The 15,539-nt window shown below is 38.6% G+C and overlaps 1 pseudogene; it reads right to left on the reverse strand.

The window, feature by feature from the left end:
• Positions 1-2,621: 2,621 nt before the first annotated feature.
• The window catches only part of LOC104451576, a 20,092-nt pseudogene continuing 7,174 nt past the window's right edge, over positions 2,622-15,539 (reverse strand).

The raw sequence follows: 15,539 nt of genomic DNA on the forward strand, positions 1-15,539 counted from the left end.
AGATTCGACACTAAATCGAACCCCTAAAGCAATGTGGAAGACGAAGCCCGAGAAAAACACGTATCACCGATCGTAAAGCACACCACGGATTCGAGCGTACCTTGTTAGCCACAGATTAGATACCGACGCCGATAGAGGAAGAGAAACTGGCCCTTGTTCGATTCGATGACGCCTTGAAGGGAAGACAGTGTCGCCGTTTGCTTACTGTTCCTTTTTTTGAGAGAGAGAGCGCGCGGGAGAGGAGAAGACGTACGTTGATTTCTGTTTTCTTCCAACCAGTGTCTTCTCTCTCTCTCTCTCTCTCTCCTCCCTTTTATATGTCCCCCCATCCACGGGCCATATTCCCGTGGGCCGGGCTTTTTGGGCCCAACTTGGGCGGACGGGCCTTAAGCCCATCTCATATAAAACCATCAAAGGGGCAGGCGGAGGAGTCGTAGAGAGGGTAGGACGGGTCCGCCACCCAGCTCCCCTGAAACACATCACACCTTGGGGGTCTCTATTGCTGCTTCCGCACCCCATACCATCAATGTCAAAAGAGCCAGTTTCCAGTGAAAAGAATGTGAAGGAGAAGGAGGAGACGAGCCCATCTGCATTGCCTCTGTACCCACCAACCCCAACCCATTTTGCTCTCACTAAAACATAGCAACCCAAAAGGCTCTTTTTGCAGAGAGAGAGAGTTTTTGGATTCTAGGTTACATTTAACGTAGGTGGGGGTGAGAGAAAACCTGAGGTCATGGATCCACTGAGATAAAGGGCATTGTTGGATTCCCCTTAATGTACCTTCTTTGTTATTCTTTTTCTGGTTAGCTACTTAAAATACAGGATTTGGTTTCCATTTTCGGTGGAGGGTGGGGCTAGGAATTTATATAGGATTTAGGAAGTTGCAGCAGATCTGCTTTTTTTTTAATGGCCTGGCTTTGCTTGGTTGAGCTGTAGTTATAGGGAGTAGCAGCCAATCACCGCCTTTGATGTTGACACGTCAAATTGGTGGGGTCAACCAGTTTGCCGTGGGACGACAAGCTAGTCCCCTCGGATCTGAAGGAGAGCAAACGAGGCCCCAAGTTGTTTAATTCTCTTGACATTAATATAAGACCTTTTTGGCAATCTAAAAATATGTCCTTAAAAGATTTTAACTGAAATTTAGTCTACACATCGAAATCCCTAAATTTAAGAATACCAAGAAGATAAAGCTAGGTATAGAATTCGATAAAGATACTGACCAATCGAGGATATGGGATAATGTGAGCATTGATACTCAAAAATAAGAAACGCATTCTCTATAAATCAAATGGACAAGAAGTGAAGACCCTGCTGCCTTCCTTTAGTGAGCCTACACACTTAACTGTCATCAAGAATCCGAGGCAAGGAATCACAACTGGGAGACAATTAATAGAAATGTATTGTGCTGACGAGGCAGTTATCTACCATCAGTGAGAAATAGTGACTAGATGTGCAAGTTTTTACAGATTTTATTATTATTAGTAGGGGTGTCAATGGGTTGAATCGGGTTGAGTTTTGATGTTACCCAACTCAACCCAAATCATAAAGGGTCACATAACCCGACCCGACCCGAAACACATTAGACCCGCATCAACAATTCAGGTCGGGTTGGGTCAGGTGGGGTCGGGTTTTCAAGTTTTCCTATTTTTTTTCCACCTCCCTTTTCTCTGGTTTCATTTTTTTGAAGTAAAAGACTATTATACTTCTGAAGAACACTACAACCATGTACGTTCAGGACAATGGTTTCTGGTTTAATTTTTTTTTTTAAAGTAAAACACTCGTACTTCCCAACTATGAGCAAGAGACGCGAACAACCAACCATACACAAACTTTTCGAGATGGGTTAGTTTGCTTTTCGAACGGTGAGCGATTACCCCACGAGATATGCAAACAGTCCACACGATCACTTAACCTCCCAAAAAACAGAAGAAGAATACAACGACCAGATCAATGCCCTCTCAGCAAGCGAACGAAACCACCGTTACCTTCGAGCGAGTCGCGCCGGGAGCGGAAGCGATTTTCCAAGTCTCCGCGCTCGGCGGCGGAAACCGAAACCCCGAAGGCTGTGCTTTGCCGGAGGCTGAGAGCGTGGGCCGCCGTCCGCCGCGATTGCCGCGGGCTCCCAGCGGAGAAGCGGAGAAGCGAGGCTAAGCAGCCGCCATCACGTGAGGGAATCGCGGTCGCCCAGCGTCCTCAGCTAAGGAGGACGACTTTTCGGCCTGCCCCGCCCTGCGCCGCCGCCGGATGAACGAGCTCGGCCTCATCAATCGAGCGTGGATTCCGAGCTCGGGAGCGGAGGGGCGGAGCTCGTCCAGGTTGGCGACGATTTGCTATAGGTTTCCTTTCAAACACATGAATGTTCGGGCTGAACAATGTTTCAATCCTAACTTGACCCTAAACATATTTGTTTTCATGTTTCATAACAATTACCCAAACAATTTTAAGACCCGGTTGTTTCTAGTGTTCCGGTTGGGTTGAGTTTTTGGACACCCCAATCTCACGGATGGGATAGATGAGGCGGAGCATCATCCACGCTAAAGAGAGAAAATCTGGCACTTACTTAAAATAATTCTTGAGCAGCAATGTACAACAGGCCTAACTCGGGGAGTAAAACACATCCAGAGCAAGAATCCGCAACTTCGCCATTCAAACAATGAAAAGCTTCCATAATAGATTCCCACCCTGGTAGTGGCAACCATCCGCATCATCATTGCATGAAGAAGTCCCAACATCGTCTTTGTATGATTAACAATATCGAAAGAAATGGCACGAATACAACCATCAAACAACAAGCCATCGTCTTTTGGCTTTCCACAATAAGTTGTTTACAATACACAATTACTGCACCGCATAATAGTCGTCGTATTCTTCATAGTATCTATATCTTCAGTTCCAATGTGAACAAAAGAGAAACTTAGAAGCGAAATTTAAGAGTTCCTTTTGATGGATTACCAAATAAAGCCTTAGTTCTTTCAAACCAAATTAACTCAAGACATAGCAAACCATTTCTTATTTTCTGTTCTGCCAGTAATCAGTGTCCGGATTTATCGGATAGAGATCATTAGCAGATGTAGAAGAAGCAGGTCCAGTCCACAGCCCATCAGTGAGCGTGCTTTTGGTGATATTCTCATCAACTGTCCGATCTTCATCACCTTTGAAATGCTTCCTCATGGCCTCAATTGTCTCCTCCGTTATGATAGCATCCTCAGAGTCCAGCACTGGAACAGCAGCCTTGCCTTCAAGCATGCTAACCACAGATGACATCGGCGGCCTGAGTGCTGGAGTCGCATTAGTACACAGCAGGGCTACCTTTATCATCGCCAGCACCTCCTTTTCATCAAAATGAGAACCCAGCCTCTGATCAACTAGATCCATCACATTTCCTCTCTCCTTCAAAACTCGTGCCTAGAAACAGAAATGGAAAGGAAGATATTTCCCTCAAGCTACAGGTACTGATCAGTTGTAGAATATGCTCAGAACACTAAAACAGGAAGGAGATATATTCTGCCCTCGATAATTTCATGACAAATGCAGTTGATATACACCTGCTAGTTTTTCATTTTCATTATAAGTTATACTTGGAAGTAAAAAATCGAACAAGTCAATACAGATGAAACATGATTTCTTTTCCAATTTTAAGTAGAAGTCCGTAAACTTAAACACTTGTTAATCACTTACTAACATTCACTGGTCACCAAAAAACTACCACCACTGCTTTAAAATTAACAACTCTTATTGAGTTTTACTGGCAGGAATTATTTGTCAGTTTGTCATTACATGAAACAGGAGAATCGTCCATCAATGGTTTACACCATTCATTGCCTTCTACATTCCAGTTTAACAAGAATTACCTTATTCTGCAGCTTAGGTGAAAATCAGATTTAACGGGGACTAATAATGATTGTTTTAGCTAATGATTGGCTTACTCAAAGCACAATAAAAGATCTAATTTTTGGACCTAATTACATGGATGTGAAAAAGTCAAATCTAAATCGAAAGTATATCAATATTTGCGTCAAGCATGGTCTTGAAATCTTTTTAAATCCAATACTAATTGTCAAACTGCAAAGTACTTGACCAACTTGTTTGGCGCTAATGAAACTACAGGGAGTATGAATGTCACGCACAAAACTACAAAGACTAAAACAAAACAGCCCAAATTTTAAAGACCCCAAATTTCAACGAATAGAATTGTCTTCAATCCAAGAAAGAATCTACATGATTCCTTCTTTCAGGAGGCAGCCCATTGTTTGAGTTTAACTGTGTCACTAGGTAAATTCCAGTTTCATTTCCTTAGAACCAGACTAATCCGTGACCGCCCTCACCCCAAGTCGCTCATCTTGAGCACGAACACCATAGGCCGGCTACTGCAAGGATTACTTGCTCCTTTCAAATTCAGTATAGACCAATATAACAAGAATAATTGGATTAATTTTAAATGACAAATTGCACTTAACGGCATTACAATTTGTTAAACAGGATTCAGTAGCTGGTAAATGTAACTCTCCTTTTCAACCATTAAAAGTGCATATGAGGAGTTCGATACTATGTTCACACTTCCTTAATCCATCTCTCAACCGGCACAAGCAGAGATTTAAATATCATAATAAGAAACTTTTGAACGCTAGAGTTAATTACCCAATTGAGTAGATAAAAGCATTTCTCCTTCTTTTGGTAACTGGTGTTGCTCCGGCCACTAACAACTTCCAAGGCAACAATGCCAAAACCATAGACATCGGCTTTTTCAGTGAGGTAACCATGCATTGCATACTCTGGTGCCATATATCCACTGCATAAGAAGAAAAGAGCTGGTGTTTGCAACATGGCAAATATCTTAGATAGTACTTAATATTTTCTTCCAAAGATTGTCCCTCTTGTCTTCCTAAAATACAAAATAAGGAGATATTCCTAATCATGACACCATGGTCTCCAGAGTCAAGGAAAAAACAAGTGCATTTTAGAGATTTTTTAATAGGATTCCGCAGAGAATATTTCAAAATAAAAAAGAAAATTTGTGGTTTTTATATAACTTTCAGCGTACATATAGCTTCGTAGTTGGAAAACAAGTGCATCCTTATAACTTGGAAGAGAGGCTCATTAGCAGAAAAAAGAGTTGGAAACAGGCTGAGACAAGGTCTGAATACATAGGCAACAGCAGTGGGAGGATTCCTAAATCCAAGCCTAGGGGGCATTAAAACATCTTAATATTGTTGTTGTCGATGTTGCTGTAGCAATAGAAAAACAGCCCTACATTTTCTCAGTAGCTTTCTAAACCCTGCGATTCATGTGCTTGCTTTGTAATTTTGGTTTTATTCTTTTGTAATTCACTTGAAAGTGCACCATCTATGTTTATGTCAGGTGAAATATATTTACGAAAAATTGCACTTTTCATGCAAAGGAATATATATAGATAATTTACATTGAAACCGTTAACATATAGTAGTTGTTCTTATTCATTAAATTGTTTTACATTAAGTAGATTGTTATTGGAAAAACATAATAAAGACAATTAAATTACATGTCAATATAGGTTGTTAAAAAGTATTGCGTCATAATTGTATCGTAATATTTTCATATACTTTTTGCATGGGAGAATATATTAGGTAGGGCATACTGAATTACCTTCCGAAATGTTTTTCTTGACTATTCTTAATGTATTAAATGAAGTGTGTATAATATGATCAATCTTTTGATTAATATATCAGGTAGGTGGATAAAATTTTTCCAGAAACTGTACTAGATCATTTAAGTTTGTTGAGATAATGGAATTGTTTAATGTTATGGTTATTTTTCATTAAGCAATTACTATTAGAGTTAGTAGAAGGAACTTACAGTGCTATCTTTTCCCTAATCAATCACATTCTTTTCATGAACAGGTTGACTTTCTACACATGTCAACGCAAACGTTTGAAACATCTGAACATGCTTACTATATATTTTTCTGTGTGTGTACAACTTCTATATGCAAAAAAAATAATTTCTTTATACAACAATCAACAGAAACATAGGCGAATTAGCTCTATTGCCTATAATATCAACTTATAGCCAAATTAACAATTGCATAAGTTAATATTAATAATAGATTATGAAATATAGTTAACATTTATTCCTAATTAACATGAAGAGCGGTGAGAGAGGCATGGAGCTTTGCGATTAAGCCCCATTTGTTGAGCACCATGCTTTGGGATGATGTGAGTCAACCACAAAGCTCCATTCAACTCACTTTTCTTAAATTAGACGAGATTTTTCTACTCCATTCTTCTATGTTGTCACTGACTCCTAATTAGGTTAACAGGAACATAAAACAAGAAACTTACTGAGTTCCAGCAATCTTGGTGCTAATATGTGTGTTGTCCTCCTCATCAAGCTTTGCTATACCAAAATCTGATATTTTAGAGTTCAGATCCTTATCCAGTAAAATATTAGTAGCTTTAATGTCTCTATGCACAATTTTTAGCCTTGACTCTTCATGAAGATATGCCAACCCCCTGGCAATACCCACACATATCTTGTGTCTTGTCGCCCAATCCAACCTTAACTGAAATTCTTCAGGACCTTCAATTGTATCAGAAGACATCAAAACTGCTTTACTGCCATGTCATTAACTGAAGTCAGTGAAGCACAATGTGATATCAAATTACCAAACAAAGCGCGAGCAAGACTGTTATTTTCCATGTACTCGTAAACCAGCAAAAGTTGATTTCCTTCAATGCAGCATCCATAGAGTCTCACAAGATGTGGATGCTGAAGAGCAGAAATCATCCCAAGCTCAGTCACGAACTCACGATTTCCTTGCTTTGATGTGGACGAAAGCTGCTTCACTGCTATAGTGGTGCCGTCTAACAGAAGACCCTGCAATTGAACTTTGGCATAAGATTTATGCTGTGAAGATTTAGATACATAATGATGCTTTCTACAATTCCTTTTTGTTGGGAATTAGGGGAAGTTTATTTACCGATTTTCCAGCATACCTTGTACACAGAACCAAAACCGCCTTCTCCAATCTTATTGGCAGCATCAAAATTGTTTGTGGCAGCTTTAATCTGTCGCAAGGTAAATGAACCAATTTGCGATGCTAGAACCTTCAAATCTGCATGACATTTTGGAACTTTCAAGAATTCGGAGGAATTAACAACGAAAGTATGTAATATACTATCTAACAAAGATGTAGCAATTCCTTCTCAATGTGCCAGAAAACCTTATTATAACTATTTTGTCTGAGCAAGTTCAGGACAGTGTATCTTAACATCTTGAAATTTATTTTCTAGGAAACTCTGGCTTCGGTTGGCAGTATGTACTTTGAAAAATGAAATGAGAATGTCCTCCAGGTATTTAGTAGTGGGGGGAAAGAAAAATCATAGGAAAACTCACTTTGGGAACGTAAGGCAAGGTTTGTATGTTTCGATATCTTGTAGATCCAAAGTTCCAGCATTTTATTTCAACATCTTGAAACACAGATTTAGAATATATATATGGTCGATTGCGCCCCAAAGGAGACCCAATACACACACACACACACACACACACACATCTAAGAAACAATCTACTGTCCTCTTCCTACAGCTATCTATTGATTTATTTTTAAGATTTCTAAATAAAAATTTAGTTCGTTAAGTGTAACAAATGGATCAACGGCACTTTAGCTGTATTATGGCTTAACAATAAATCATTTTCTCTTGTGTCAAATAGAATTTCCAATGCAATGCACAAATATCGTGCATCAATAGTTATACAGGAGAATAGTGTAAGCTAGTTTCAGTATTGATGATTCATTGTGATTACCCCTTCCCCCACCAGAAAAGGACACGCCAACAGTTTGACAGGACAACTGTGTGAAATATAAATGATGAGATGTGATTACCCTCCATTACCCAAAAAAAAAAAAAAAAAAATAACCAACCGCTCCCCCTCCCCCTGTGGCCCCTCCACACACACACAAAAAAAAAAAGAGAGTAGGGCTAATGGAGAAATGTATTCAGAACACATATCATTCTATTTCTAGACAGATATATGTGAACGATATAACAGAGGTATACAATTACCTTGTGCCATTTCATCTCCATGACCAAGACATCCTCTCCGCCAAAGGATAACCAGGATAAGAAAAACTACAAAAACTATAGCAGCCACAATCCCGACTACAGTGCCAGCAGATATGCTGGTTGATTCTCCTGGGATTTTAAAGTCTGCAGTGAAGAAAGAACAACATATGTTTACCCACAACTGTTCAAGTAAATGGGGTGGACATACATGCAGAAAAATATCAGTAGCTTCTTGGTGAACACAGAAAACAACAGATGGGACAGCACACTAATTGAGAATCAAGAGGAAATAAGAACTGCTCAGAACACTTCACAGAAACTATCAGATCAATGAGCACCTTGGAACATGTGATAAATACAAAGGGAAAAAGAATAAGAAAAAGAAACATTCTTCATTCTCCAGGCTGTACTGTATAATACAGGTGCAATGGTCGTTGATTCACAGCAGGAAAGCGAATGAGGTTATAGTTTCATAGTCTGAAAGGAAGGATTAAAGATACCTAGTGAAAACATGCTCAGATAGAAAGAAAACAAAGAAAACCATAGCCAATTTTCTCCTCTTAAGAGACAAATAATAGATCGTAGTCAGCCACTATGGAAATTTATCTGATCAACTGTAACAGATGCCAATGGCCTGAATCCAAAGTGGACATTTGCAACCAAACCAAGTAACTGAGTAGCCTATTGACGACTTCTGGTGCAAGACCCAAAAAAAAAATGGTACTTTTTTCCAATGTGAATATGGGTAACTTCCTCAACAGAGAACCACCAAGTGAAACGTGGAAGCGTCTGTCTGTATACCAGGATAGACGGAGATAGCAGATATAAGAGGACCATAGACTCCCCTTGTAGGTATAGCATTGGTTCCTTTCCCAGCCCAATATAAGCGTATCTCCAGAGTGCGCTTGGTCACATTGGCAGTAAAATTTCTTGTGACCGGCTTTCCAACTCCACCTGCTTCAATCTCAATGTTGAAATCTTCCCACACCATATTCCCTGAAATAACGTTTAATCTGATTGAAGTTGAATGTCTCCACACTGAACAAGGTGGAACTATCAGTCTCAATATAATGTAGAGATTGTGATCAGATCATGATTTGCAAATATGAGATATGTAGATAAAACAACCCAACCATAACAAATTGAACGCTTTATATGCTTTTCATATTAGAAGAAGCACTAGATAATGCCCAAAATTTACCTGTATATAAATGTTAAAAACTCGCCTTCCAAGGCTTTTATAACTTTTGTCGCCCGTGAACCTTATCTCCGCAAAATCAAGGCTTACATTGTAGATCCCATTCATCAGACAATAACCATAATAAGTTAGAGAGATAGCAGAACGTCATGCATTCGTGTAAAGCAGGGCACTATCCTTGGAAAGTATGGATGTATTATCATTGTCTAATATATAATTAGCTGCTTCATTGGAGTAATCCAGGAAGTGACCAGTGCTACTGTAGCCCCAGAATTTTTCACTTGGGAAGGAACTTGAAGCAGGTACAAGCGACGTTGAATCATCGTCATATGTGTTGTCCCCTATTTTAACTTTGTTCCCACCGCAATTTATGAAGAGGTTATGCCGATCTGGATGGAGTAAAGAAATAGCCACACAGAGAAAAATTAAGTTTTCTTCTTTCTGTTAACATGGAGCAGACTTTCCAGACACACTAAATAAACTAGCATTCATTTATTGGAAAATCACATAGAAACTCCCAAGTTTATGAGCAATGCATTATTTCACGGAGGTGGCTTTTAGAATTTCTAGAGTAATAATTATGCATTAACCATCAGAGATTGACACGATATCCAAGAGGAGATTTGACAAGGAGATGCACAGAGAGTATGATGCAATATCAGGATCTCATGATAATGATAGGATATACAGCAGATCAACTTACTTTCTGGACAAGGCTGACTTTGCAAACATGCGGGTAGCCCACTCGTGGCAGGATAGGAGGTTCTGAGGAAGTCAACAAAGATTTTAATGTCACAATCATCATCATTCTGAATGAAGTTCAATAAAAAATTAAAATGCAGGTCCTTGGAAATCCAAGACTCTTGGTGAAAATTTTTATCTCAAACATACGCATTGTCAACTGCCGAGCTTGCGAACAAGTTGCTGTAGAGAAAAGACAAAATCAACATTCAGTAGAGAAACGAAAATTTTGTACATCTGCAGGACTATAAGTTACTTATAACTGCACATTTGAGGGAAGCCCTCAACTTAGACTGAAGGAAGTAGTACATACATAGATCGTTCTTCACATCCTGTATTTGTAGCATTGAAGTTGTTATATGATAGATCACTACACAGAGAAATAGCCAACCGTTTCCAAAATCTCATCAATTTGGAAAATACACTGAAAGTCATTCCATCAAATGATTATTATGTACATAAAGGGAGACCAGTTGCAAAATATGGACAGGAAAGGCAAGTGGAAAGGCGAAAACATCACAAGGTAATGAAAGTAATATGTCATCTTTATTCAAGAAATCTCATCTTAAAATATTAAAGGGAGAAAGACTAATGGAGTGAACGGAGACTTGAGAACTAGTCGGATTGCATAAATACATTTTTACCCAGTAACAGTACAACAGACATGATATATAAGGGAAGAGGCACAAATAGAACTGTGATTCCAACGACTCCTAAGTCGGATCTTCTTATTAGAAAATATCCAGACCACTATTTATTGTTAAAACTACCTCATAAAAGCTTCATCCTTATGCCCGTAAGATAATATCAACTTTCTCCTAGATACACTCATTTTGGTTGCAGAGTTTCTCAAATACACAATCCTATAAACATGCCCAAGCAACTAATCATATTGTGCGGGTGATGTGTTAGACAAACTTTCAATGAAGATTTATAGGAAGCAAAAATTTTCCAAATGCCATTTTTATCACAATGATCTAGGGCTGTGAAGGGCTTTTTGTATAGGGGAAAGTGGGGCTAACTTGGCACTTCCAAGAAAATCCGATTTTTATTCTTTCATACCATTCAGCCTCTTGTCTTACATATAACATTCCAAAAGACAGATCCCAACAAGGAGAAAGGTACTTATGATATCTCAATGTAACTTCATAGGCTAGAAATCAGAAAGATGCAAGATGGGAGTGCAAAATTGCTTACTACAGTGCAAAATTAGCGAGATAGAGCTAGACGCAAATTCGTAATTAAGCAAGACATTTTCTTCGGGCAGCAAAGCTTACACTCTTTGTGCTTTCTGCAGGATCCAAGGATGCACTGCTCCAGTCAATTGGTTTCCAGTCAGATAGCTAAACAAGATTATTGGAATTGAGTCAGTTCCTCATGTACTTTTTGAACTCAAACCGAAAAATCACAGAGCAGATCATAAGCATTTAATTATTAGAGGTCTAGGAAAAAATCTGTTAAGTCGTGATATCAATACAGAGCTTTCAGCTGGATATGAAAGATAAAGGAAATCAATGACAGAGGAAAAACTTGATGCTTGCAAAACTTGGAGAGCATGGGTTGCCATAACACTGTACAGAAAGCTGAACATAATGAAGGATACTATCTTGCTAGCTTAGTAACTATTTCCTCGCGATAATGTTCCTGTCCTTCTAAGACAAAATAAATAATGGGGGAAGATGTGCCAATGTCAAACAGTCAATCTTTGAGCAAAAAGATCAAAAGATGTGCCATTGTTAAACGGTCCAAGAAGCTTAGGACTATAGTTTCTCATCATTTGCAAGACTATGCACAATACATCAAGGTCCAATCTGCAGATCTTCTAGATAGCGCATAAGAACTGCACCCACCTAACAACCTATGGCCCTTGTTGTGAAAAGAACCAAATAGAGAGCATAAGGACTTTTGCTATCTTTAATCTCCTATAAATCATAAAACTGGCGCACAGGACATGCATTAAGTACATACACATACAACTGTCAAATATTTAAGTAATACTGATCCATTCATCTCTTCCAGCATAAACAAGTAACTCTATTGACACTTGTGAATCGTGCTCTTTAAGCAACAGAAAATCATCGATCTACATCTGCTCCAAGACTAGAGTCCCACCAAAATAATTAGTTGACAACAAACATAAATTCATAACCCAAACCATTGTAAAATTCGGATGGTGAAATAATAAGCATTCAATACACGAGGACTTTAAGGGATATAAACTGGATGTGTTATTGAGGTCTAAGTTCTATTGATAGCTCAACTAATTTGCAGTAAGAGTTGCCTATAGCTTGGCCATTGGAACAACTTTCAAATTTAGATTCTTATCTAATATGCGAAAAAGAAGCCTAAGTCCAGCATCTAAGTACTTACATATAATCTATGCTGCCCAGGCTGCTAAAGTTGTCACGGATTTCGCCACTCAGTTTGTTGAAGCTGAGGTCCCTGCAAAACAATTAAATGGAAAGGAGACAAATATAATGAGAAGACAGTTTTAACAAACTCCCAGTGGACACTCTTTGAGTATACTTTGGAGGATTGTACAAACATAGACAACATCAATGAATCTACAGTTCTAGTTCAGATGTTTAGACATACAGGTCAAATGCCTGGTGCCTATGCTTTCTACTACACATTCCTTTTTAGAGGCATTCATTGCATAAAATCCATGTGCATCAAGTTGGTCACATGCTATACATATACAAAAATTCTGCTGTAAATCAAATTCGCTTCAATTTATATAACTAGAAATGCTACTCCGGCAATAAATTGAATGCATCCCGTGGAATGCAACATATTATAGTTCAAATTGGGAGATTCCATTTGTCTAATAGGACCAAAACTAAAGCTGATCATAATTTAATGAACAGATCTCCTTCATAACATTTTATTAATCATGAATAAAGAGATGACAACTAAATACTTGGATGCTAATAGAGTAGTGTATCAGCTTGAGTGAATAATAAAATAAAAAATAAAATGAGGATTTCAAAAAAACAGGAAAGTATGATTCTGCAGTCCAATATAATTATTGATGGAGAAAATACAACCTAGTCGAACCTAAAGAAAAGGAAATGGAGTATATGATAAGCTGCACAGAACCACAGAAATTTGGTTATTCAAAATGTCAGCAAAGAATAAGCATTGATGGCTGGTGATGACAGAATGGCAAAAAAAATTGCTGTTAAATGTGGCATTTATAAAATCTTACATAGTTGACCAGGTGAATAAGAAGAACTGACTTGTGTAAAGATGCATTTGAAGCCATGCTCTCATTCAAACAAAGAATGTTATGGCTGACAAATATACGACAGTCAAGCATAAAACTCCAGTTAGATATTGTGGGGCTGAGATTCGAGAATGTGAACCACTAGAAGGAAAGTTTCCAGATGATCAACCACTAGAAGCCTCTATTGAAGCTGTTAAAATTAGACAAAACGGGCACCACAAGAATTCTTGAGGTTTCTATTCCTGGGAAAGTGAAAACAAAGAAAGAAAAGGTCCGTATACTTCTGCGCAAAACTGTATATTCTATGGCGGGGGCCCCAATCACCAGACACTTAAATGCCACATCATGATTCACAATTCATCAATATCAACAGAAAAGATCAAAACACCATTGAAGTCAGTAAGGGACCTTCAAGCCATCTTAAATGGGTTCCTTAAGTGCAGCCAATAGTCAACCATAAACTAGTAGAAATTTCACTTATTAAGGGTAAAATTGTCTATTCTGCTTGGAATAGGAAAAGGGGAAAGCCGATTTCCACTCACAATATTTTTAGCTGCGTCAAGTTTGTTAGATAACCAGGTAGCTCTCCTGTGAGATTGCAGCTCCTTAGAATCCTATAAGAAAAAAGCACTGATGTTGTCACATTGCTAAGACGATTTGGCTCTCTTGCATAAAGTAAACTATCTTTGTAGGAGCATCGGTCTCACAGTGTCTTAATACTTGTACTGCTAAGTTGTGGAACTCGGGACTCGGGTCCATTGAGGTCACTTATTCTCCTGCACATCAAAATCAAATAGGAAACTTTATTAGATTGATACCATTTTAAAGAAAGGAGAGATGAGATTGAAATGCCAAACTTCAATACTGACAGGTCGGACAATTTCTCCAAAAGTGAGATCCCAGAGGGAATTGGCCCTTGCAATCCACTTCCTTGAATAACCCTGATGATCCAATTGACAGGTTGAATTATCTTGGGGGTATCTCTATAGAGACCGACTTAAAAGGTGAAGAAGCATTAAGCCTTACAGTTTGCTGAGATTTGTCCAGTTCCGAATAAAATCAGGTATCTTTCCCGTGAACTGATTATCACTGAGTTGCCTACAATGCATTAAACCACAAGACTCGTATGAAGAAAGAAGGATAGAAGTATCTAGATATATTAGCAGAGTTTATGGAATCTGGAAACTAACAGCTCCTGCAATGCCGTCAATTCAGCAAATCTCGGAGGCAGCTCCCCAGCGAAATTATTTGACGAAAGGTGCCTGAAGCAAGAAAATCCAGTTACATCACATTGGTTAATAGAAATTGTATGCTGATCTCTCAACAGATCAAATGATAAAATTCCCTTGCAAGGTACAACATCATCAGCGAATACAAAGTGGATGCCTAATGAAGAAATTCGCATGAAGAGACTCACAGTATATGTAGCTGGGACAAGTTCCCCAGCTCTGGAGGCAGAGGTCCAGAGAGCTGATTGATCTCGACGACTCTGAGCGGAAGAATGAGAATCAATATCTTCAAACATCAACCAAATTTAACATAGCGAAGAGGCCAAGCGCAAGCGGCGGGATGAGTGATCGCTTACAATTTGAAAAGTGTGGATATGTTTCCCAGCTCTTTCGGGATTGGACCAGTCAATCGGTTTCCCAACAGGGAACTGCACCCACATCATCGCGTTTCCCCCAATCAATCAATAGAACATACACTCGCAATAGAGAGAGAGAGAGAGAGAGAGAGAAGCACATACATGTTGCGCAACTTCGTAGAGCCCCATTCTTTAGGAATTGTGCCATTCAGGTAATTCCGGGTGACGTCACTGTTTACAGAGACAGGCGGCGGCGGCGACGGCGACGGCGATGATGAAGAAGAAGAAGAAGAAGAAGAAGAACATCGAAAATGGAGAAAGGGAAAATGAAGAGAGAGTGCTTACAAGTTCTCGAGGAAAGGCAATTTGAACAGCTGGGGCGGAAGAGTGCCGTTCAGAGACTTCTCCTGGAGAACTCTGTTTTCACGATGACACAAAGGCTTTATTCTATTGTTATTTATATTTAATCAAAGAAATTTTTTATTCTAGTATAAATAGTAATTGATGAAATAAATAACAGAATGATTGGAATGATAATTATATAACAATTCGAGCATTAATCCATCTGATTGACAATAACCATCATTCTACGATGAATAATACAAAATCAAATTACGACGATTGGGATAATCATATTTAATGGCAAGCAACTGGTATTACTGTATTAATAATTTTAATATAATAAATGATCATATCTTGTCAAGATGATATTTACCTATTATTTAATATTTTAGTACAAAATCAAGT

Source organism: Eucalyptus grandis, chromosome 6 (assembly GCF_016545825.1).
Source record: "Eucalyptus grandis isolate ANBG69807.140 chromosome 6, ASM1654582v1, whole genome shotgun sequence".
In the NCBI taxonomy this organism is placed as follows: domain Eukaryota; kingdom Viridiplantae; phylum Streptophyta; class Magnoliopsida; order Myrtales; family Myrtaceae; genus Eucalyptus; species Eucalyptus grandis.